Here is a 24777-nt window from a genome sequence, read left to right on the forward strand (position 1 = left end):
GTGTCTCTTCCCCCTCATCGGATCCGTCTGTGGGGCTGACTGAGGACCCATGGCTTTGCCTAAGTGGTGTCTCTTCCCCCTCATCGGATCCCTGGGGCTGACTGAGGACCCATGGCTTGGAGTGGTGTCTCTTCCCCCTCATCGGATCCGTCTGTGGGGCTGACTGAGGACCCATGGCTTGGCCTAAGTGGTGTCTCTTCACCCTCATCGAACCCGTCTGTGGGGCTGACTGAGGACCCATGGCTTGGCCTAAGTGGTGTCTCTTCCCCCTCATCGAACCCGTCTGTGGGGCTGACTGAGGACCCATGGCTTGGCCTAAGTGGTGTCTCTTCCCCCTCATCGAACCCGTCTGTGGGGCTGACTGAGGACTCATGGCTTGGCCTAAGTGGTGTCTCTTCCCCCTCATCGAACCTGTCTGTGTGGCTGACTGAGGACCCATGGCTTGGCCTAAGTGGTGTCTCTTCCCCCTCATCGGATCCGTCTGTGGGGCTGACTGATGACCCATGGCTTGGCCTAAGTTTACGGTGCCCAGTATATGGTGTAGCATGGTTGTAGTGTTGTGGCTCTCGCCCGTGCCGGCTGGCGTCTGGTTTCTCCTGGAGTACAGAATGGCTGAAGCAGAACGAAAAATGAATGGGGGAGGAGGAAGAGGCTGTAGAGGCATGTGTTTAACTCGCACCCCTCTGCTGGCTACTCTCGCTCTCAGACTGGGAACTGTTTGTGTACAGTACTGTCATGAATCCTGCCAAACCATGATTACACATGTCACAATTTAGAACGTATCCCTGTAGCTTTGTTTTGAGTTTTCATGATATTGGAGGCATGTCAGGTGTGTTGCTTGGTTCATGTCTGGTGTGTTGCTTGGTGTCATGTCTGGTATGTTGCTTGGAGCCATGTCTGGTGTGTTGCTTGGTGTCATGTCTGGTGTGTTGCTTGGAGCCATGTCTGGTGTGTTGCTTGGAGCCTTGTCTGGTGTGTTGCTTGGAGCCTTGTCTGGTGTGTTGCTGGGAGTCATGTTTGGTGTGTTGCTTGGGGACATGTCTGGTGTGTTGCTTGGAGTCATGTCTGGTGTGTTGCTTGGAGTCATGTCTGGTGTGTTGCTTGGAGCCTTGTCTGGTGTGTTGCTGGGAGTCATGTTTGGTGTGTTGCTGGGAGTCATGTTTGGTGTGTTGCTTGGGGACATGTCTGGTGTGTTGCTTGGGGACATGTCTGGTGTGTTGCTTGGGGACATGTCTGGTGTGTTGCTTGGGGTCATGTCTGGTGTGTTGCTTGGGGTCATGTCTGGTGTGTTGCTTGGAGCCTTGTCTGGTGTGTTGCTTGGAGTCATGTTTGGTGTGATGTCTGGAAACTATTTAAACACATGGATACAATCTGCTAGGCTACACGCTTGGTATATAGACGATACAATATGGCTTGAAAACGTTAGATATTTTACAACAGACGTCATGGTTATTGGATATGTATGGTATGTAGTGGTTGATGTAAAGCATGACAGAGCACAGGGATTGATGGTGTGTTCTCTGCAGTGCTACAGGCAAGGCAAGCGTTGGCCCTTTAAAACGGGCTACGCCTGACTTGAACATATGGGGAGCTAATCTTAGCCTGACTCCTGGGAGAGACAAGGCTGGCAAAATGCCACTGTGCAGGGGAAGGTTCTCTCTATTCTTTCACTTTAACTCCCTCTATATATTTATATTTATCTCCTCTCTCGAGCTCTCTCTCCCACTCCTCTCTCACTCTAGCTCACTCTCCCTTCTCTCTCTCTAGCTCTCTCCCACTCCTCTCTCGCTCTAGCTCACTCTCCCCTCTCTCTCTCTAGCTCTCTCCCACTCCTCTCTCGCTCTAGCTCACTCTCCCCTCTCTCTCTCTAGCTCTCTCCCACTCCTCTCTCGCTCTAGCTCACTCTCCCCCCCTCTCTCTCTCTCTCTCTCTCTCTCTAGCTCACTCTCCCTTCTCTCTCTCTCTCTCTAGCTCTCTCCCACTCCTCTCTCGCTCTAGCTCACTCTCCCTTCTCTCTCTCTCTAGCTCTCTTCCACTCCTCTCTCGCTCTAGCTCACTCTCCCTTCTCTCTCTCTCTCGCTCACTGTCCCTTCTCTCTCTCTCTAGCTCTCTCCCACTCCTCTCTCGCTCTAGCTCACTCTCCCTTCTCTCTCTCGCTCTAGCTCACTCTCCCTTCTCTCTCTCGCTCTAGCTCACTCTCCCTTCTCTCTCTCTCTCGCTCTAGCTCACTCTCCCTTCTCTCTCTCTCTCTCGCTCTAGCTCACTCTCCCTTCTCTCTCTCTCTCTCTCGCTCTAGCTCACTCTCCCTTCTCTCTCTCTCTCTAGCTCTCTCCCACTCCTCTCTCGCTCTAGCTCACTCTCCCTCTCTCTCTCTCTCTAGCTCTTTCCAACTCCTCTCTCGCTCTAGCTCACTCTCCCTTCTCTCTCGCTCTAGCTCACTCTCCCTTCTCTCTCTCGCTCTAGCTCTCTCTCACCCATCTCTCTCTGGTTCTCTCACCCACCTCTCTCTCTCTCTCTCTCTCTCTCTCTCTCTCTCTTTCTCATTGGTGTTAGGTTGTTGCACCATAGTTGTATTATTTTCTAATATTTTCCTTCACTGTATTACTGTAGCCTACTGTTTGTTGTCTGTGTGTCTTTGATGCATGGGTCTTGGTGAGATTCCTACCCAAAGTAATCCAACTGAAAGAAGGTGCTATTGTGGGATTTAAACTGTATGACTTCATCTAACTACAGTGACATCATCTGCTATCCATTCCACTGTTTGTCAAATACAGTATTTGAACCATTTGTGAGGGTATTATTTCCTCCTCTTGTTCACTACGTTAAACCCTTTCACCCTTTCTTCCCCTCATCTCTCTACCCTCTTCCCCTCTTCCCTCCACCCATTCCTTACCTCATATTTCCCTCTATTTTCCATTCAGTCCCAAGTCTTTCCCACAAAGACCACTCATTTAAAAACACTATTCCTTCTTCATTTTTCTCCCCCTCTCTTGGTGCTGGAGTGTTTTTGGTGACTCCACCCTGGCCTCTCCCTCCCCTCTCCTTCCTCATGCCTCCTCACCTCCTCTCTCCTTTTCTGAGGAGTGTTGGAGTGGGGCAGGCAGGCAGACCTCACACCCCCAGGTGAGCTGTGTGTGCGCGTGCTGACTTGCACATGCCTCGTGTCAGGGAGGGCAGAGTCAGGTGGATAACCTACACCGCCACCCTACCTCTCTCTGTGTCCCCCTCTCTGTGTCCCCCTCTCTGTGTCCCTCTCTCTGTCCCTCTGTGTTTCTCTCTGCCCAATTCTGTTCCTGCCCAGAGCAGATTAGGAGCCCACAGGTCAGGGACAACACAGAGTAGCAGCCCACAGGTCAGTGACAACACAGAGTAGGGGAAAAACAGAATTAGTGAGCAGAAAGATGGATGAGGATAGATTCTCAGATATTTTTGTTATTCCTGTTTTCTATGCTACACTTTCAGTCCCACTCAGCATTCATCCTCCCCAATGCACCCACTGACCCTCTGTCATTGTGTATGTATGCCTGGGAGCACAATCCAATGTGTTACACAAGCCAGCCAGCCAGCCTGTACTCTGCAGTATTCACTCTTCTGTGTACAGATAGAGGAACAATCCTCTAAATGTTCATTTGCGTGTGTTCCCCTGTTTATGTGACCCTTAGTGTGGTTTGCCTGTGTATGTTTCTCTGTGTGTGTGTGTGTGTGTGTGTGTGTGTGTGTGTTCCCCTGTTTATGTGACCCTTAGTGTGGTTTGCCTGTGTATGTTTCTCTGCCTGTGTGTGTGTGTGTGTGTGTGTGTGTGTGTGTGTGTGTGTGTGTGTGTGTGTGTGTGTGTGTGTGTGTGTGTGTGTGTGTGTGTCACATGGAGCATGTGTGTCAGAACAGATGACCTTGATGGTATGAGGCTGGAGGGTAGGAGGCTGTGTAATGTGGGTCAGAACAGATGACCTTGATGGTATGAGGCTGGAGGGTAGGAGGCTGTGTAATGTGGGTCAGAACAGATGACCTTGATGGTATGAGGCTGGAGGGTAGGAGGCTGTGTAATGTGGGTCAGAACAGATTACCTTGATGGTATGAGGCTGGAGGGTAGGAGGCTGTGTAATGTGGGTCAGAACAGATGACCTTGATGGTATGAGGCTGGAGGGGAGGAGGCTGTGTAATGTGGTAATGTGGGTCAGAACAGATGACCTTGATGGTATGAGGTTGGAGGGGAGGAGGCTGTGTAATGTGGTAATGTGGGTCAGAACAGATGACCTTGATGGTATGAGGCTGGAGGGTAGGAGGCTGTGTAATGTGGGTCAGAACAGATTACCTTGATGGTATGAGGCTGGAGGGTAGGAGGCTGTGTAATGTGGGTCAGAACAGATGACCTTGATGGTATGAGGCTGGAGGGGAGGAGGCTGTGTAATGTGGTAATGTGGGTCAGAACAGATGACCTTGATGGTATGAGGCTGGAGGGTAGGAGGCTGTGTAATGTGGGTCAGAACAGATGACCTTGATGGTATGAGGCTGGAGGGTAGGAGGCTGTGTAATGTGGTTCAGAACAGATGACCTTGATGGTATGAGGCTGGGGGGGAGGAGGCTGTGTAATGTGGTTCAGAACAGATGACCTTGATGGTATGAGGCTGGAGGGGAGGAGGCTGTGTAATGTGGTAATGTGGGTCAGAACAGATGACCTTGATGGTATGAGGCTGGAGGGGAGGAGGCTGTGTAATGTGGTTCAGAACAGATGACCTTGATGGTATGAGGCTGGAGGGGAGGAGGCTGTGTAATGTGGTAATGTGGGTCAGAACAGATGACCTTGATGGTATGAGGCTGGAGGGGGGGGGGCTGTGTAATGTGGGTCAGAACAGATGATCTTGATGATATGAGGTTGGAGGGGAGGAGGCTGTGTAATGTGGGTCAGAACAGATGACCTTGATGGTATGAGGCTGGAGGGGAGGAGGCTGTGTAATGTGGGTCAGGGACTGACGGGAAGACATTAGAGTGGGGGTTGGACCCTGCTCTGTCAGGAACACAAAGCAATGATCTGATTTGGGTGTCTGGACTCTGTCATCTATTGATGACCTAGGCTGTGTTCCTCCATAAGAAGATATGCACTGTATACTGCATAGTCCTCTGCTGTTAGAGAAGATGGGACCTGAATGGAAGACACGGTGGTTGTTCTGACACAAGCCTCCCTACACATGAGGGGAGAGGGTTGCATGTGGTTGCATCATCTGCTAGGACTACCTGATGTCTTACACCTGCCATCTTCTACACTGAGAGCTGAGCTCCTCTGTACCCTGTAGAAATAAAGCATATGCTCTGTTTGTTATGTTTTGTGATTTACATCATTGAGATTCACCCCACCTGTCTTGATCAGTGGAGGCTGGTGGGAGGAGCTGTAGGAGGATGGGCTCATTGTAATGGCTGAAATGGACCGGTGTCAAACACATCAAGCATATGGAAACCACGTTTGACTCCGTTCCGATTATTCCATTCCGGCCAGTTCAATGAGCCCATCCTCCTACAGCTCCTCCCACCAGCCTCCACTGGTCTTGGTAAAGTAGGTACATACGTGTGTGTGTGTGTGTGTGTGTGTTTTCTTGTCAGTCTGGGTGAATGGTTGGATGAGAAGATGAGTCAGACTAGTAGTCATGGTAAAAATGTGAACACAGCTGCACTTCTCTATACTGTCAGCACTCCTACAAGGCCAATACTCTGCTTTGTGCATGTGTGTGTGTGGAAGAGTGAGAGACGGAGATGGAGGAGTTGAGATGTTCAATCACACCTCCTGATGATTGTCTAAGTTAATTTCATTTCTGAGATACCACATACCACGCACCTCATGTACAGTAGGAGTACTCTATTTGAACGTGTTGAATTGTCCGTCTGTTTCTGGAATCATCACATTCTCCTTCTTTAGGTGTCCCTCATCAAACAGCACCTGTTGTTATTATTCACTACGTCAGTTTATCATTTGTTGCTATGGAACGACCCTGTATTGTTTTGAGAGCAGAGCACTCACTTTTCTATGAAGTCGTCTGTGCTAGTTGTGTGCTTTGTGGTTAGAGAGTAAACCAGGTTGTTATGTCTGTTAGGGCTTTAGGAGAACACAGAGGGCCTTCAGAAAGTGTTCATACCCCTTGACTTATTCCACATTATGTTGTGTTACAGCCTGAAATCAAGATGGATTACATTGATATTTTTTTCTCACTCATCCAATACTCTGCATGCCAGTCTATCTTGTTGAAGAGTTAAGGAAAGACTGACTGCGTCACTTCTTGTTTTGCTAAGAAACTACAAATTGTTTGCATAGTCAACTTACACACAGCACTGACACACACACTTACCCCACCAGACATGCCACCAGGGGTCTTTTCACAGTCCCCAGGTCCAGAACATATTCAAGGAAACGTACAGTATTATACAGAGCCATGAGTGCATGGAACTCCCATCTTATATAGCACTAGTGAACAGCAAACCTGGTTTAAAAAACATAAATACAAAAATATATCGGCACACCTCTCCCCCAAGTGACCTACTTGGTGTGTGTATGTACTGACATGTGACCTACGTGGTGTGTGTATGTACTGACATGTGACCTACGTGGTGTGTGTATGTACTGACATGTGACCTACGTGGTGTGTGTATGTACTGACATGTGACCTACGTGGTGTGTGTATGTACTGACATGTGACCTACTTGGTGTGTGTGTATGTACTGACATGTGACCTACTTGCTGTGTGTATGTACTGACATGTGACCTACTTGGTGTGTGTGTATGTACTGACATGTGACCTACTTGGTGTGTGTGTATGTACTGACATGTGACCTACTTGGTGTGTGTGTATGTACTGACATGTGACCTACTTGGTGTGTGTGTATGTACTGACATGTGACCTACTTGGTGTGTGTATGTACTGACATGTGACCTACTTGGTGTGTGTATATGTACTGACATGTGACCTACTTGGTGTGTGTATGTACTGACATGTGACCTACTTGGTGTGTGTGTATGTACTGACATGTGACCTACTTGGTGTGTGTGTGTGTACTGACATGTGACCTACTTGGTGTGTGTGTGTGTACTGACATGTGACCTACTTGGTGTGTGTGTGTGTACTGACATGTGACCTACTTGGTGTGTGTGTGTACTGACATGTGACCTACTTGGTGTGTGTGTATGTACTGACGTAACCTACTTGGTGTGTGTATGTACTGACATGTGACCTACTTGGTGTGTGTATGTACAGACATGTATGTGTAACTGATAGATGCACGTACACCACATGTTTTTAAATTAATGTAAATTGTAAAATATTTAGTATTTTTCTTTGTGTCAGACCCCAGTAAGACCATCTGTCACCATTGGCTTCGACTAATGGGGATCCGAATAAATCAAAAATCATCTACACACAATACCCCATGATATTTCAACTGTGTTATTTACATTTCACTTTGAAAAGAGTGGATGTTAGTTTGTCCCCATCCGACACATAAAGGGCTGGTTTACTGGACACCAGAAAGGGTACGAGGGTAAAATCACTGGGGAAGCTGGAGGGGAGGAGTGTGTTACTTTATGGGAAGCCTGGCTTCCCTTGGCATCCATGAATATGCACCACTGCTGAACACAGATTAAACCTAGTCTTGGATTAGAAACAAACTCAATGGAAATTATAATCTGTGTCCAGAAAACAGCCCTTTATGGGTCCACAATACAGTCCGGACACGGCCGTCAACTGAAGTGACTCTGACGTACTGAGGTGACTACCAGGGCCAACAGGGCTCATCAGGAAGGTGGCGGTCTTGCCATACTAGATAAGTAGGTCTGTTGTCTGAGGTATGATGGCTGCTGGTCTGCTCTTCTCTGGCGGTCTATCACAAAACAGTAGCACTAACCTAAAACTACCTCAGGGTAGTTTGATTATGTTTGCTTACTTTTTTGGGAAATAAATTAATTTAAAAAACTGTATAGTTCTGACAGGAGAATTGGAGTGTAGACTGCTATTAGTAGATGCATCTGTTGTATATAGTGGCCAACTGGTTGCTTAAAAGCATCACGATTATTTAACCGAACTCCAACTGTCCATATGACATAGCGAGAACAGCTTTTTAGAAATGGGTTTGGCTAATCAAACTCATATTGTGAATTCATATTCATGTTGTATTCAAGTGTCAAATAATGTAGCATTTCTGGTTCTAAAAACTGGCGAGTGGTACGCGGTGATACAGTTTGCTTATTTTGTTGTTTTACATGCTCATCTGCTCACAACAAGAGAGTGTGTGTTATTCTAGAGAATGGAGAGGGTTAAGTTCGCTTTAAGCGCAAGAAATGCTGTGTCACTGTACTGGGGGAGAGAGCAAGCACAGTCAGGAGGATGGATGAATGAGTGTGTGTGTGTGATGGGGGAAGGGGGGGGTCTACACACTGTCATATGACACATCCGCCCTGCCTGTGCGAGCGGGTGGGCAGGGTGGGAGCGAGGTTGTGAGATTCTGATGATGTAACAGCTATGTCATAACTACATGCTTTCACTAGCTCTCACGCCCACCTGCCCTCTCTCTCTCTCTCTCTCTCTCTCTCTCTCTCTCTCTCTCTCTCTCTCTCTCTCTCTCTCTCTCTCTCTCTCTCTCTCTCTCTCTCTCTCTCTCTCTCATTGGTGTTTCCTGGGCATGTGACATAACAAACTTCCCTTTACTAGGCACCAGCTTGGGTTGTGCCGTGTTTGTCTTTGGGTTGTGAGTGTGTGCCAGACAGCGCTGGTGGAAAAACAGGGCCAGAGAGTAAAAGCCTCATAGGGTTGGAGAGACACTGACTGCGATGAACCTGGAGCGAAGGAAAGCAAAGGAAGGGACGGAAACCGAACTAGTGAGAGAGAAAGCGGGAGCAAAAGAAAGAGAGCGTGAAAGAGAGATCGAGGGAGAGGTTACTCAAGTTAATCCAGCAAGTGCGCAGCGCTCACATGCTCAGTGAGGGATAATAAGAGAACGATACTGCGCAGGAGCCGACAAGGATCTCATCTGCATGGAGGAGAGAAGAGACGTCGGCCATGTTTTTCCCCCCTCTTCTGCCATAAATCCGATTCCAAACTTTTAGCAGTGCTGCTGAAGGAGAGAGTGAGAACAGAGAGAAGAGAAGGTGCAGAGAAGGGCGGTCAGAGGGGTAGCATGAACAAGTGGAGCGAGCCAGCGACGATGGTGCTAAAGCTGAGCAATGGTGAGGGGATAACGTTGGAAAAACATTGGAGGGACCGAGTGAGACTGAAAGACCAACCCGGCCGACTGGAAGGAGAGGCAAAGCAGCCACGCCATGGAGAAGGAGAGACGCCAGAATCGTTTCTGTCCTCTTAGGCTTTGTCGCAAATGATGTTGCTGTTTGTCGACATCTCTAGTACCACCATGTCACTGTGGACATTCGCTGTCAAGCGACAAGCCGCTCGATCTCTGTTCCCGCTTCCTTCTCGTATCCATGGTCTCCTCTCTTGCTAGAGCCGAAGTCACGTGAATAAGACAACTTACTAGGTTGTTGTGTGAGTGTTGCATTTCTGTAGCTCAACATCTCTCCTTACTCTCCCCTCTATGTTCCTCTCCTCTCTACTGTCTCTCTAGCTTCCTTTATCCCTGTGGGTAGTATCTTGCCAAACGGTCGTCGATCGCTGCTTTTACTGTTCCCCAGCCTCTAGTCCTCTAGTCTTTATCCCTGTGGTTAGTATCTTGCCAAACGGTCGTCGACCGCTGCTTGTACTGTTCCCCAGCCTCTAGTCCTCTAGTCTTTATCCCTGTGGTTAGTATCTTGCCAAACGGTCGTCGACCGCCGCTTGTACTGTTCCCCAGCCTCTAGTCCTCTAGTCTTTATCCCTCTCTCTCAATCACATTCAATCCTCCATTCTCTTCGTCTTTCACGTGTATGAATCAGGAAATGAAAGGCATTAGAAACGATTGAGTGTAAAACGTATTGGCACCTTTTTAAAGTCCTCTCAAGTCATCGCTATCCTCTGGTATTTAGGAGACTCGCTGTGCACTGTCTCGCCTTCACAAGTCCTAGACTGCTCCTCTTCCCCCGGTATTACCTCGCAATGAGCGACACATCAGCCGGAGGTGAAGGTAACAGACCTGTAGAGAAATACATAGTTATTATGAACATAGTTGTGGTAAAAGGCAGAGAAACAAACAGAGCGATGGTCATCGGCTTTGTGGCGGCCAATGGACTATGACAGAAACAGATGTAAAGATGGAAGTACAGCTTTGTCTCGCAGGAGAAAGACTAGTCTGAATTGATGAGATTCAAACCACCTACAGAGATTCTAGTTGTTTTTCATTCATTTTTTTCAATTTTGCTGTTAATGTTCAGAGAGGGCTGCTGAGATTGGCGTTTGCCTGTGTCTAGCGTCTTCCATCACCTCCGTGCTCAAAAACCGCTCCGCTCTCACATATCCAAATTATTAGACGTTACTAGATGGACTAAAACATATAGCATCATGTTTTATGAAACACACTATTATGTATTCAAAGTGTTAGTTTTCAATAAGGGTTTGTGTGAGAGAGAGAGAGCATTGCCTGGTAACAGCTCTGCTGCAATGTGCTGCTGTTTCTAGGGCTGCCACTAGCCTCCACCACCCAGCTCTCTCTCTCTCTCTCTCTCTCTCTCTCTCTCTCTCTCTCTCTCTCTCTCTCTCTCTCTCTCTCTCTCTCTCTCTCCCCGCTAGCTGCACACTCCTCCATTCCCTCTTACGTGCCCACTGTTCCTCAGAAAATGGCCTCTCACTCTGCACACACAGAAGAGAGAGGGGGAGGAGAGGGAGAAAGAGACTGACTGAGCGAGAGGTAGAGGAGCGGAGGGAAGAGAGAGAGGGGAAGGAGGGGGCTGCAAGGAGATCCAGACTGTGAGCGTAAGAGAAAGGAAGGAAGGAGCAGAGAGGGATAATGGGAGAGGAAAAGGCAGACAACCGAAAGCGACGGCCGTAAGAAGAGACAGAGAGCGAGCGTGTTGGTTGGTTGGGGGAGGTGTGTGTGTGTGTGTGCGTGCGTGTCAGCTCTTATGAATGTGTGCCGCACTGACTATAAAAAAAAGCCTCCGCCAGATTGCTAGTGGCTCCTAGCACCACTATTCTATGCTCCTCTTTACCTCTTCTCCCCTCTGTGTTTCTCCACTACGACTGTCAGGACGTCTAGACCCATGTAAGTACTGGAGCTGTCTGGGGCTCTTTGCTGTTTTTTTTCTCATGGTTCTTCTTTCACGTTTTTTCTGTGAGAGACAAGGCAGGAAAGGCAGTGGAGGGGTTGGGGGGATAAGGAAGGGAGGGAGGGAGGGAAGGAGTGGGGTGGAGTGGGGTGGAATGAGAGAGGGGTAGGAGAATGAGGGAGGGAGGGGGTTTGGGTTGAGGGTGGGAGAAGGAGGAAGGGAAGGAGTGGGGTGGAGTGAGAGTGGGGTAGGAGAATGAGGGAGGGAGGGAGTGGGGTTTGGGTTGGGGGGGAGAAGGAGGGAGTGGGGTGGGAGAAGGAGGGAGGGAGTGGGGTGGGAGAAGGAGGGAGGGAGTGGGGTGGGAGAAGGAGGGAGGGGGAGTGGGAGAAGGAGGGAGGGGTGGGGTGGGGGGTGGGAGAAGGAGGGAGGGAGTGGGGTGGGGGTGGGAGAAGGAGGGAGGGAGTGGGGTTGGGGGTGGGAGAAGGAGGGAGGGAGTGGGGTGGGGGTGGGAGAAGGAGGGAGGAGTAGGGTTGGGGTGGGAGAAGGAGGGAGGGAGTGGGGTTTGGGTTGGGAGAAGGAGGGAGGGAGTGGGGTGGGGGTGGGAGAAGGAGGGAGGAAGTGGGGTTGGGGGTGGGAGAAGGAGGGATGGAGTGGGGTGGGGGTGGGAGAAAGAGGGAGGGAGTGGGGTTGGGGGTGGGAGAAGGAAGGAGGGAGGGGTTGGGGGTGAGAGGAGGGAGGGGTTGGGGGTGGGAGAAGGAAGGAGGGAGGGGTTGGGGGTGGGAGAGGGAGGGAGGGAGTGGGGTTGGGGGTGGGAGAAGGAGGGAGGGAGTGGGGTTGGGGGTGGGAGAAGGAGGAAGGGAGTGGGGGTGGGAGAAGGAGGGAGGGAGTGGGGGTGGGAGAAGGAGGGAGGGAGTGGGGGTGGGAGAAGGAGGGAGGGGTTGGGGGTGGGAGAAGGAGGGAGGGAGTGGGGTTGGGGGTGGGAGAAGGAGGGGGGTTGGGGGTGGGAGAAGGAGGGAGTGGGGTTGGGGGTGGGAGAAGGAGGGAGGGAGTGGGGGTGGGAGAAGGAGGGAGGGAGTGGGGGTGGGAGAAGGAGGGAGGGAGTGGGGGTGGGGGTGGGAGAAGGAGGGAGGGAGTGGGGGTGGGAGAAGGAGGGAGGGAGTGGGGGTGGGGGTGGGAGGAGGGAGGGAGTGGGGTTGGGGGTGGGAGGAGGGAGGGAGTGGGGTTTGGGTTGGGAGAAGGAGGGAGTGGGGTGGGGGTGGGAGAAGGAGGGAGGGAGGGGTTGGGGGTGGGGAGGGAGGGAGGGAGGGGGGAGGGAGGGAGGGGGTTGGGGGTGGGAGAAGGAGGGGGTTGGGGGTGGGAGAAGGAGGGGGTTGGGGGTGGGAGAAGGGGGGGGGGGGGTGGGGATGGGAGAAGGAGGGAGGGAGTGGGGGTGGGAGAAGGAGGGAGGGAGTGGGGTTGGGGGTGGGAGGAGGGAGGGAGTGGGGGTGGGAGGAGGGAGGGAGTGGGGTTTGGGTTGGGAGAAGGAGGGAGGGAGTGGGGTGGGGGTGGGAGAAGGAGGGAGGGAGGGGTTGGGAGTGGGAGAGGGAGGGAGGGAGGGGGTGGGAGAGGGAGGGGGGAGGGGGTGGGAGAAGGAGGGGGTTGGGGGTGGGAGAAGGAGGGAGGGGGTGGGGGTGGGGATGGGAGAAGGAGGGAGGGAGTGGGGTTGGGGGTGGGAGAAGGAGGGAGGGAGTGTGTCTAAATGTGTGGCTTAATGTTCAGCTGTCTACTCCCAGGCTTTATGTTCAGCTGTCTACTCCCAGGCTTTATGTTCAGCTGTCTACTCCCAGGCTTTATGTTCAGCTGTCTACTCCCAGGCTTTATGTTCAGCTGTCTACTCCCAGGCTTTATGTTCAGCTGTCTACTCCCAGGATTTATGTTCAGCTGTCTACTCCCAGGATTTATGTTCAGCTGTCTACTCCCAGGCTTTATGTTCAGCTGTCTACTCCCAGGCTTTATGTTCAGCTGTCTACTCCCAGGCTTTATGTTCAGCTGTCTACTCCCAGGCTTTATGTTCAGCTGTCTACTCCCAGGCTTTATGTTCAGCTGTCTACTCCCAGGCTTTATGTTCAGCTGTCTACTCCCAGGCTTTATGTTCAGCTGTCTACTCCCAGGCTTTATGTTCAGCTGTCTACTCCCAGGCTTTATGTTCAGCTGTCTACTCCCAGGCTTTATGTTCAGCTGTCTACTCCCAGGCTTTATGTTCAGCTGTCTACTCCCAGGCTTTATGTTCAGCTGTCTACTCCCAGGCTTTATGTTCAGCTGTCTACTCCCAGGCTTTATGTTCAGCTGTCTACTCCCAGGCTTTATGTTCAGCTGTCTCCTTAGCTACTCCCAGGCTTTATGTTCAGCTGTCTACTCCCAGGATTTATGTTCAGCTGTCTACTCCCAGGATTTATGTTCAGCTGTCTACTCCCAGGATTTATGTTCAGCTGTCTACTCCCAGGATTTATGTTCAGCTGTCTACTCCCAGGCTTTATGTTCAGCTGTCTACTCCCAGGCTTTATGTTCAGCTGTCTACTCCCAGGCTTTATGCCCACCTCCTCCCCTCCCTCCCTCATTTTTTGCTTTGTGCTGTCAACCTTGAGGGCATCTGTTTTGGTCTGATGGAGGTGGGGACGGACGTGTAGTGGTACAGTTGCATGTTGTTTAAAGGGACTAGTCTCAGTGACTATGGTGTCTAACAGGTTAGGCAGTCTCTTCTAGTTTGGTGTGTTGATATTTTGGAATGGAAGCGCCGTGTGTGTGTGTGACTGAGTGTCCTGGCAGGAGAGAGTAGGGTGTGTGTGACTGAGTGTCTTGTCAGGAGAGAGTAGAGTGTGTCTATGTGTGACTGAGTGTCCTAGCAGGAGAGAGTAGGGTGTGTGTGTGTGTGTGACTGAGTGTCCTGGCAGGAGAGAGTAGGGTGTGTGTGACTGAATGTCCTAGCAGGAGAGAGTAGGGTGTGTGTTTGTGACTGAGTGTCCTGGCAGGAGAGAGTAGGGTGTGTTTGTGACTGAGTGTCCTGGCAGGAGAGAGTAGGGTGTGTGTGTGTGACTGAGTGTCCTGGCAGGAGAGAGTAGGGTGTGTTTGTGTGACTGAGTGTCCTGGCAGGAGAGAGTGGGGTGTGTGTGTGACTGAGTGTCCTGGCAGGAGAGAGTAGGGTGTGTTTGTGACTGAGTGTCCTGGCAGGAGAGAGTAGGGTGTGTTTGTGACTGATTGTCCTAGCAGGAGAGAGTAGGGTGTGTGTGTGTGTGTGTGTGTGTGTGTGTGTGTGTGTGTGTGTGTGTGTGTGTGTGTGTGTGTGTGTGTGTGTGTGTGTGTGTGTGTGTGTGTGTGTGTGTGTGTGTGTGTGTGTGTGTGTGTGTGTCCTAGCAGGAGAGAGAGTGTGTGTGACTGAGTGTCCTAGCAGGAGAGAGTAGAGTGTGTGTGACTGAATGTCCTAGCAGGAGAGAGTAGGGGTGTGTGTGTGTGACTGAGTGTCCTGACAGGAGAGAGTAGGGTGTGTGTGTGACTGAGTGTCCTGGCAGGAGAGAGTAGGGTGTGTGTGTGACTGAGTGTCCTGGCAGGAGAGAGTAGGGTGTGTGTGTGACTGAATGTCCTAGCAGGAGAGAGTAGGGTGTGTGTGTGTGTGACTGAGTGTCCTGACAGGAGAGCGTAGGCTCTGGCACACTGTAAATAGTTTTTCGAGCACATGGTCTGCACTGTCAGAAGCACCGTGGTAGGTAGCTGCAGGTGTGAGCGTGCCACAGTGTGTATAGTGCAGTGTGTAGTACGGCGTGTATGAAGAGAGAGAAGGTATTCGTGACAGTCTCATTTGGCTAAATATACACTATATATACTAAAATATGTGGACACCACTTAAAATTTGTAGATTCGCCTATTTCAACCACACCCGTTGTTGCCTGGTGTATAAAATACGCAGCCTCCATAGTCGAACATTGGCAGTATAAGGGCCTTACTGAAGAGCTCAGTGACTTTCAACATGGCACCGTCATAGGCTGCCACCTTTCCAAGAAGTCAGTTTGGCAAATTTCTGCCCTGTTAGAGCTGCCCTGTTAGAGCTGCCCTGTTAGAGCTGCCCTGTTAGAGCTGCCCTGTTAGAGCTGCCCTGTTAGAGCTGCCCTGTTAGAGCTGCCCAGGTCAATTGTAAGTGCTATTATTGTGAGGTGGAAACGTCTAGGAGCAATAACGGCTCAGCCGCGAAGTGATAGGCCACACAAGCTCACAGAGCGGGAACGCCAAGTGCTGAAGCACGTAGTGTGTAAAAAATTGTTTGTCCTCGGTTGCAATACTGACTACCAACACTCACTGGAAGCAATGTCAGCACAATAACTGTTCGCCAGAAGCTTCATGAAATGGGTTTCCATGGCCGAGCAGCCGCGCCAAGCCTAAGATCACCATGTGCAATGCCAAGTGTCAGCTGGAGTGGTGTAAAGCTCGCCACCATTGGAGCAGTGGAAACACATTTTCTGAAGTGATCAATCATGCTTCAGCATATGGCAGTTCGACAGACGAATCTGAGTTTGGCGGATGCCAGGAGAACGCTACATGCCTGAATGCATAGTGTCAACTGTAAAGTTTGGTGGAGGTGTAATGGTCTGGGGCTGTTTTTCATGGTTCGGGCTAGGCCCCTTAATTCCAGTGAAGGGAAATCTTAACGCTACAGCATTCTAGACGATTCGGTGCTTCCAACGTTGTGGCAACAGTTTGGGGAAGGCCCTTTCCTGTTTCAGCATGACAACGCCCCCGTGCACAAAGCGAGGTCCATACAGAAATCATTTGTCAAGATTGGTGTGGAAGAACTTGACTGGCCTGCACAGAGCCCTGACCCCAACCCCATCAAACACCTTTGGGATGAATTTGAAGACCGGTTGCGAGCCAGGCCTAATCGCCCAACATCAATGCCCGACCTCACTAATGCTCTTGTGGCTGAATGGAAGCAAGTCCCTGCAGCAATGTTCCAACATCTAGTGGAAAGCCTTGCCAGAGGAGTGGATGCTGTTGTGGCAGCAAAGGGGGGAACAACTCCATATTAATGATTTTAGAATGTGATGTTCGATGAGCAGGTGTCCACATACTTTTGGTCATGTAATGTATCTCGAAAGTCCCAGTTAACCGGTTATGAGAACTGTCATTATGGTCGTGTTATTGTTTGCACAGTAGATCCCTGTAAGTTTCAGTTTGAGACGTACAAAGCAACGATACAATTGTTATTGTATGTGTTTAAGAGCGAAAGAGTATCAGTGTATCAACTGTATGAAAAGAGGAAAAGAGAGCAGCAATGTGACTGACTGTGGGTTGATGGGTTGTGCATTTTAGTGACCACTGATTCAACAGACAAGTTATCCAAACTCTTGTTACTCACAACCCCGTCTCAGTTCAGTCTGCGGTAGGGCAACTTGGGGCCTCTCACTTATCGTCGGCCGGCTGTCCTCCCCCCACCCCTCCAGGGACCCCCACCAGACACCCGGAACAAAAGGTGAATTATAAGGGCCTGAGCAAGCGGCCCATCCAATAAGACACTTCAAAAGGCTATTTAAATATATTCAAACCACGGGAAAAGCAGGATGTCTTTCTACTTCAGCTGTTAACCAACTATATGAACTACAAACGAGAGCTGTGTTCTCACTGTGAACATACTGTAGATATGATCAAGTCTGCATTGTAAACCGACTAGCATTGTACACAGACCTGTTGGGTCATAACTCAAACAACAAACCAGTCTAGTTCCTCTCTTCTAGACATGTTTAATGGTGTAGCCTACCTTTATGTCTACCTGTATATGTGTGTACAGTAAACTGTGAATGTTTGTGTGTATGTGTGTATAGTACATGTGTGTGTGTACAGCATACTGTATGTGTGTATAGTACATGTGTGTGTGTACAGCATACTGTATGTGTGTATAGTACATGTGTGTGTGTGTGTACAGCATACTGTATGTGTGTGTAGTACATGTGTGTGTGTGTACAGCATACTGTATGTGTGTGTAGTACATGTGTGTGTGTACAGCATACTGTATGTGTGTATAGTACATGTGTGTGTGTACAGCATACTGTATGTGTGTATAGTACATGTGTGTGTGTATAGCATACTGTATGTGTGTGAGGTGGACATTATTATGACTGTGTGTAATCCTTATAGAGCTCTGTCTGTCTGAGCTCACAATGCTTCAGGCTTTATTAATATCTGTCTGTCTGAACAATAGGGCAGGACTTACCTGCTGTTGCCTCACTGCCCTCCCTGCTCTGGCAGGTCCGTTAGATAGTGCCATGTTGAATACTTCCTTATTTAGTTTAGGCTTTTGTAGATGTAAAACTTCTAGAATAAGACTTGAAGATGTTCACAGGCAATAAAAAATGTTAAATGTATTATTTGGTTATTGTGATATTTAGTGTGACATAGATCTCTGTGTAGTTGTTGAACATACAGTATCAGTCAAAAGTTTGGACACCTACAAATTTTACTTTATTTTTACTATTTTACTATTTTCTACATTGTAGAATAATAGTGAAGACATCAGAACTATTAAATAACACATATGGAATCATGTAGTAAGCATACAATTTTTAAACAAATTATATAATTGAGGTTCTACAAAGTAGCCACCCTTTGTGTTGATGACAGCTTTGCACACTTGGCATTCTCTCATTGCCAAAATCCCAAAGTATCCCTTTAATTGAGCTTGAAACAGTGCAGATACACGATTCAAGCAGAGATCTGTTGCATTTTTTAAAGTCAGTGTTATGTTGAGAAGGCTGCACTGAGTATACCAAACATTAGGAATACCTTCCTAATATTGCTGGCCCACGTTGACTCCAATGTTTTTTCCACGATTGTGTCAAGTTGACTGGATGTCATTTGGGTGGTGGAAGATTCTTGATACACACGGAAAACTGTTGAGTGTGAAAAACCCAGCAGTGTTGCTGTTCTTTACACAAACCAGTGCACCTGGCTGCTACTACCATACCCTGTTCAAAGGCACTTATATTATTTGTCTTGCATGGCACACCTACACAATCCATGTCTCAATTGTCTGAAGACTTAAAAATCCTTCTTTCACCTGTCTCCTCCCCTTCATCTACACTGATTTGAAGTGATATCAATAAGGGATCATAGTTTTCACCTGGATTCCCCTAGTGTGTCTGTCACGGAAAGAGCAGGTGTCCTTAATGTTTTATACACTCAGTGTAGAGTGTTTTGACAACAGCACTGCTTTGGTTGCACTGTCAAAATGTCACTTAGTTTTTCCCTCCAAAATCATCAGCCAGGCCAGATCCTCTCCATAGTGTTTCAGCCTCCCTTCTGCAGGTCTAGTAAACAGTGATGTCATCACAGCTAATCTATTGGACGAGCAGCTACAACCCCCAGATGAGATCATCAGCACTATGCTCTATCTCTAATGGACGCTAATCGAAGGCTGTAGCTACTATCATCTTATTAAGCACACTTGTGAAAGGGCATCAAGAACGTACCTATATACTAACAATAGCTACTCTTTGCTACATCTTTGCTCTCTCGATCCTTCACACATTTGTATTGCATTTGTTGAGGCATCATGCATTGCTTGTGTTTAGTCTTACATCATGGTGATATGACAAACAGGTGTTGAATGCTGCAGTCTTGTAGGGATATAGTAGATAGGCCCTTGTCATAAAGGCCTGAGGTGGGAGAGGTTCAGGACCAAAGGATCAGAAACCAGGAATCCTGCTTGGCTAACCTGATTCAGATAACACTGTTCATTTGGCCAATATAGTAGACAGTCGTTGACAACACAGAGAGCTAATTGACATTTATAGACTGGTAATATACAGTATGTTGACATTCAAACGGGGAAGTTGAGTTGCAAGTTTATTACCAGTAATTCTAGAAGTGAATGGTAGATATGCACTATACAATGGATGCTGTAGTTCACCTCATTCTCCTTCGCCTTTCACTTGTTCTTCCTCATATAGAATAGATGTTGAGATAATGGCCCTGAATTGTGTGTGTTTGAGTACTTTTTCAATTATCCTTTGTGTCTTTGGGAGGGAGGGGGGGTGGTAACCCTTTACATGGTCTGACTACTGTAGTAGTGTGCATATTACTGTGATGTGACTTTTAGCCAGTGCCCTATCATAATCATTATTATTTGTCTGTTCTCTGAATGTTTTGTTTGAGTATAATGTTATATTAAGATGATCAACTGAAGAAACTAGTTGTAAACATGTTTAAACTATATTATTTTGTATATTGATTGCTATTGTTTATTCCATGTTGATGCATAGTTCCTATTTAGTTTTTCTGGTTCCTTGTCCCTAACCTGTGTCCTCTCACTCTCTCACTCAGACTGTTTCGGACGCTCGTTCAGTGGATGGCCCCAGAAGAGGAGGCCAGATGGAAACTGGGTCACATGACCGCCTCGAGGAAGGCGGTTTGCTGAGCCTGGAACCGACCAATGGGGTGAGCCGGCATCCCAGGGACACCCATGAGGAGGGTGGAGCTGGCCTGGAGCCCCAGAGGGAGCCCCAGCGGTCAAGGAGTGTTTCCCCAGGACAGGGCTGTGTACCTGGGCACAGCAAAGCCACCCAACCCCATCAGCAGCAGCACTGCAATGGCTGGAGCAGTAGTGGTAGGACTCCTGGGAAGCCTGTCCATGAGGCAGACATGGAGGTTGCACGCAACCTGGTAGCCTTCTCAGCCAGCGTGAGTGTTGGCTCCGTGCCCCCCTCAGGTCACCTTGAGCCCCAGTCCCACGCCATCCAGCTGTATGAGAAGTTCAACCAGGAGATGGGCACTGGCGAGGGGGCCGCGGCTCAAGACAGACTCCAAGCCCCAGAAGGGGAAAACCAGGCTAGCCCCCCAGAGGACCTGAACACCCTGCAGAATGCCCTGAGCCAGGCGCGCCACGGCCACAAGCCCCCCAACTGTGACTGTGATGGGCCAGACTGCCCGGACTACCTGGAGTGGCTGGAGAAGAGGATAAAACAGACACGGGCAGGGGAGGAGCGGGACAACAACACGCCCTGCTCCAAGATGACCACTGACACACCGCCTTATCAACAGCCCCCCCACCCCCAACCCCATGTCAATGGAAGTAACCCTCCCTCCGGGCCACCACTACACCCACATCGACAGGGCCAACACCCAGCCCCTATCCCCTGCTCCCCTCAGGTCCTCTTCATCGCCAAGGAGAAGAACGTCAGTCTGCAGACGGCTATTGCCATCGAGGCCCTGACCCAGCTGTCTGCCACTGTCCCCCAGACCGTGGTCCCTCCTGCCCAGGCCTCTTCCACCAGCCAACCTCAACACCCCCCTCTACACCTCCAGCACGGCACCTGCCTGAACCCCTCCTCCTCCAACCCCATCTCCTCTTTGTCCTCCTCGCGTTCACAATCCATCCCTCCTGGACTATACCCCCAGCCCCAACAGAGCCCTGTGTCGCGGGAGCAGCAGCACAGACCCCAGTCCCATGGTCATCCGGCCCACGCCTCCAATCTCCCGTCCTCCACTTCACCCTTCCCCCGGCAGCCCGAGGCAGGCAGCCTCCTGCCTCACCACCAGCAGTGGCAGCAGCAGCAGGGCACTGGGGGATCCCAAGAGCAGAGGAACCAGTGGATGAACTCAGATTCCCAGCAGCCTCGCTTCGCCCCTCCGTCCGGTGGCCACAGCACTGGCGACCCCATGTCCGAGCTCAAACAGCTACTGGGGGACTCCAGCGGAAAGTACATAAGTGGCCCCTTCAAGTTGCCCGTCCCACACCACCACATCAAGCAGGAACCAGGGATGCCTCGGGTCAAGCAGGAGGTAGACTCTGGGGAGTACCAGAGCTCTGCCTGCGCCTCCATGGGGGGCTGCTACAGCTTGATGAATGGCCAGCAGCAGCCTAGGTACCCTGGTCCTCCTCTCTCCCTGGGCAGCGCAGCCATCCGCCACTCCACCCAGACAGCTTTGCAGCAGCACCTTCACCACAAGAGGAACCTCTTCTCAAACTCTCCCGGCCTCCCAGGCCTCTGCCCTCTGCGTCCCACCAAGGCCTGCCAGAACCTCCGCAAGTGGTGGCCCCAACAGATGGGCCCCGAGGGCCACCCCGTCCCCGTGGCCATCAAGCAGGAGACCAAGAGGAGGAAGAGCACAGCGGGGACATCTCCGCTCCTCAAGCAGCACGCAGAGGGTGGGATGCTGCTCCAGCCAGGCCCCAAACCCAAGACGATAGTCATCAAGAAAACCAAGCAGAAGGTCTCCCTGCCAACCTTCCTGCCTCACAGACAGATCTCCATACAGAAACCGTCTCCCCTCACCATTACTGGAGCCCTGCCTCTGGCCAGTGCCCACCCAGGTTCTCTCCCTCTCCCTACCTTCCCCCTCCTCAGTAACCCCACTCAGGCTGCCACAGGCCTCCCTGCCCCAGCCCAATCTCAGGTATCCATTTTAAACTCTTCTATTGCACCCTCTGTCGCTGCTTCTGCCTTGTCTGTAAACGCTCCAGACGTCTCAACCCCTCAGCCTCTCCCTGTAGCCCTGGACATCCCAGCAAGCTCAGCGGAGGCCAGCGCCACACAGACCTCCACCACCTCTCAGTCCATACCAGGCCTCAGTTCCCTGGACCCCAAGTTCGAGGAGCTGATCTGCCAGTTTGAGGCAGAGTTCGGGGACAGTTCATCCTCTGCCCCAGAGCCCTGCCCTTCACAGATCCAGAGCCAGCCCCAGGACCAAGCCCCCTCAGCCTCAGCCCAGCCCGTGGTGACAGAGTCTCAGCCCAAAGTTAACTCAGGACAAGCCAGGCCCCCATCACCATCCAGCGCTACCATCACTCAGTCCTCCAGCGCTGCTCCATTAGCTCCTACCACAGCCCCACCTGCAGACAAGGAGGAGTCGGGGAGTATGAGTAAAGTAACCTCCACCACACAGCCCTCCACTGAGAGCCCCATGGAGAAGCAGCGGGAGGCAACCAAGCTGCCTCTCTCCCCATCCCAGCTGCCCAAACGCATGAAGATTGAGACCAATGGGAACGTAGCTGTCCTATCCACCACTGGATTATTCTCTGATGGGGGCGAGGACGACACCCCCACTAAAGACGGATTCCCCCTTAACCCCTCCCTAAAAGGCTTCCTTGAGTCTCCACTACGCTACCTGGACACGCCCACTAAGAGCCTGCTAGACATGCCCGTCAAGGACCTCCAGGCTGAGTTCCCCACCTGCAACTGTGTCGGTGAGTGGTGTGTGTCTGTGTTTGTATTGAACCGTTTTAATGTAGCTACATTTAGACCACTGTTGGCCCCGCAGAGGTAAACATGGCTGTACACTCCCAGTGAGTGGGCTTGGGCTGCACACAAATGTTGTTGGTATATTTGGCATATAATTAAAGTATATAGTATAGAAACACACAAACTCATTTAAGACTTACAAAATCAATAACTAGCCTCCAGATTTTTCTGCACTTATGTCTAGATGTCTTAGGCCTAGATACATGGTCTTCATGTGTGTATTAATGTGAGAAATCAGCATTTTACGACGGTGTTAGATGCCCAGGGAGAGAGCAACCTTACCTTGGTCCAGGTCTTGTTTTCTATCTTGACCTCTTGGGCTGTCAGTCCATGTGGATTATGGTTGGTTCAGATGGTGACAAAAATGAACATACAAAATGGAAAACTACAAACAGGCATGCCCAAACTAAAGATTCAAAACAAACGAAAGGCCTCATGGCAACCAAAACCAACAGCCTCACGGCTCTCCAAGCTGGCACTCTGACTGAGGACCTTAACCCTTAGCCTACCGCCGCGTCCCCCGTTGAAATCAAATTAACATAACAAAAACATCCCCATCAAAATCTGTCTGTTTAAGATAGAGATATCTGGTATATTGTTTTGCATGGGTCACGTCTGAAATCGTGATCTGCGGTGAAAGGTGAAATCGTCTATAGCGTCCAAACGGTTTGGCCTACACTAATATGACCCCTCTGGAAAGTTGAGACTCTCATGAACATGATGGAGTTCTCTGTTTTGCTCTAGGATGCCCACAAAATTCTACCTAAGGTCCCCGGTACCAGTTTTAAATAATTTATTGAAGATGTTGGAACATTGCTGCGGGGACTTGCTTCTATTCAGCCACGAGCATTGGTGAGGTTGGGTACTGATGTTGAGCGATTAGGCCTGGCTCGCAGTCGGCATTCCAATTCATCCCAAAGATGTTCGATGGGGTTGTGGTCAGGGCCCTGTACAAGCCAGTCAATTTCTTCCACACCGATCTCAAAAAAACATTTCTGTATGGATCTCACTTTGTGTACAGGGGTTTTGTCATGCTGAAACAGGGAAGGGCATTCCCCAAACTGTTGCCACAAAGTTGGAAGCACAGAATGGTCTAGAATGTCATTGTATGCTGTAGCGTTAAGATTTCTCTTCACTGGAACTAAGGGAAAACAGCCGCAGACCCTTATCCCTCCTTCACCAAACTTTACAGTTGGCACAATGCATTGGGGCAGGTAATGTTGTCCTGGCATCCGTCAAACCCAAATTTGTCCGTCAGACTGCCAGATGGTGAAGTGTGATTCACCACTCGAGAACGCGTTTCCAATGCTCCAGAGTCCAATGGCGGTGAGCTTTACACCACATCAGCTGACGCTTGGTTTGCGCATGGTGATCCTGGGCTTGTGTACGGCTGCTCTGCCATGGAAACCCATTTCATGAAGCATCCGACAAACAGTTATTGTGCCTGACGTTGCTTCCAGAGGCAGTTTGGAACATAGTAGTAAGTGTTGTAACCGATGACAGATGCTACACGTTTCAGCACTCGGCCGTCCCGTTGTGTGAGCTGGTGTGGCCTACCAATTTGCCTTTGTTGTTCCTAGATGTTTCCACGTTACAATAACAGCACTTAAAGTTGACCAGGGCAGTTCTAGCAGGGCAGAAATTTGACGAACTGACATGTTGCAAAGGTGGCAGCCTATGATGGTACCACGTTGAAAGTCACTGAGCTAAGGCCATTCTACTGCCAATGTTTGTCTATGGAAATTGCATGGCTTTGTGCTCAATTATATACACCTGTCAGCAACGGGTGTGGCTGAAATAGCCAAATCATCTCATTTGAAGGGGTGTCCACATAATTTTGTATATACAGTACTAGTCAAAAGTTTAGACACACCTACTCATTCAAGGGTTCTTCTTTATTTTTTATGTGTTCTACATTGTATAGTAATAGTGAAGACATCAAAACTATAAACTAACACAAGGAATGATGTAGTAACCAAAAAATATATTTTAGATTCTTCAAAGTAGCCACACTTTGCCTTGATTACAGCTTTGCACACACTTGGCATTCTCTCAACCAGCTTCACAACTCCTTCCAACAGTCTGGAAGGAGTTCCTACATATGCTGAGCACTTCAATCTGCGGTCCAACTCATCATAAACCATCTCAATTGGGTTGAGGTTAAATCACTCTCCTTCTTGGTCAAATAGCCCGTACACAGCCTGGAGATGTGTTGGGTCATTGTCCTGTTGAAAAACAAATGATTTTCCCTCTAAGCGCAAACCAAATGGGATGGCGTATCGCTGCAGAATGCTGTGGTAGCCATGTTGGTTGTGTGCTTTGAATTCTAAATAAATCAGTGTCACCAGC

At 49.8% G+C, this 24777-nt stretch overlaps 1 pseudogene; it reads left to right on the forward strand.

Moving 5' to 3' along the window:
- The window catches only part of LOC124036479, a 63880-nt pseudogene that overhangs the window by 13663 nt on the left and 25440 nt on the right, over window positions 1–24777 (forward strand).

The sequence above is a fragment of the Oncorhynchus gorbuscha genome, linkage group LG05 (genome assembly GCF_021184085.1).
Source record: "Oncorhynchus gorbuscha isolate QuinsamMale2020 ecotype Even-year linkage group LG05, OgorEven_v1.0, whole genome shotgun sequence".
NCBI classification, from domain to species: Eukaryota; Metazoa; Chordata; class Actinopteri; order Salmoniformes; family Salmonidae; genus Oncorhynchus; species Oncorhynchus gorbuscha.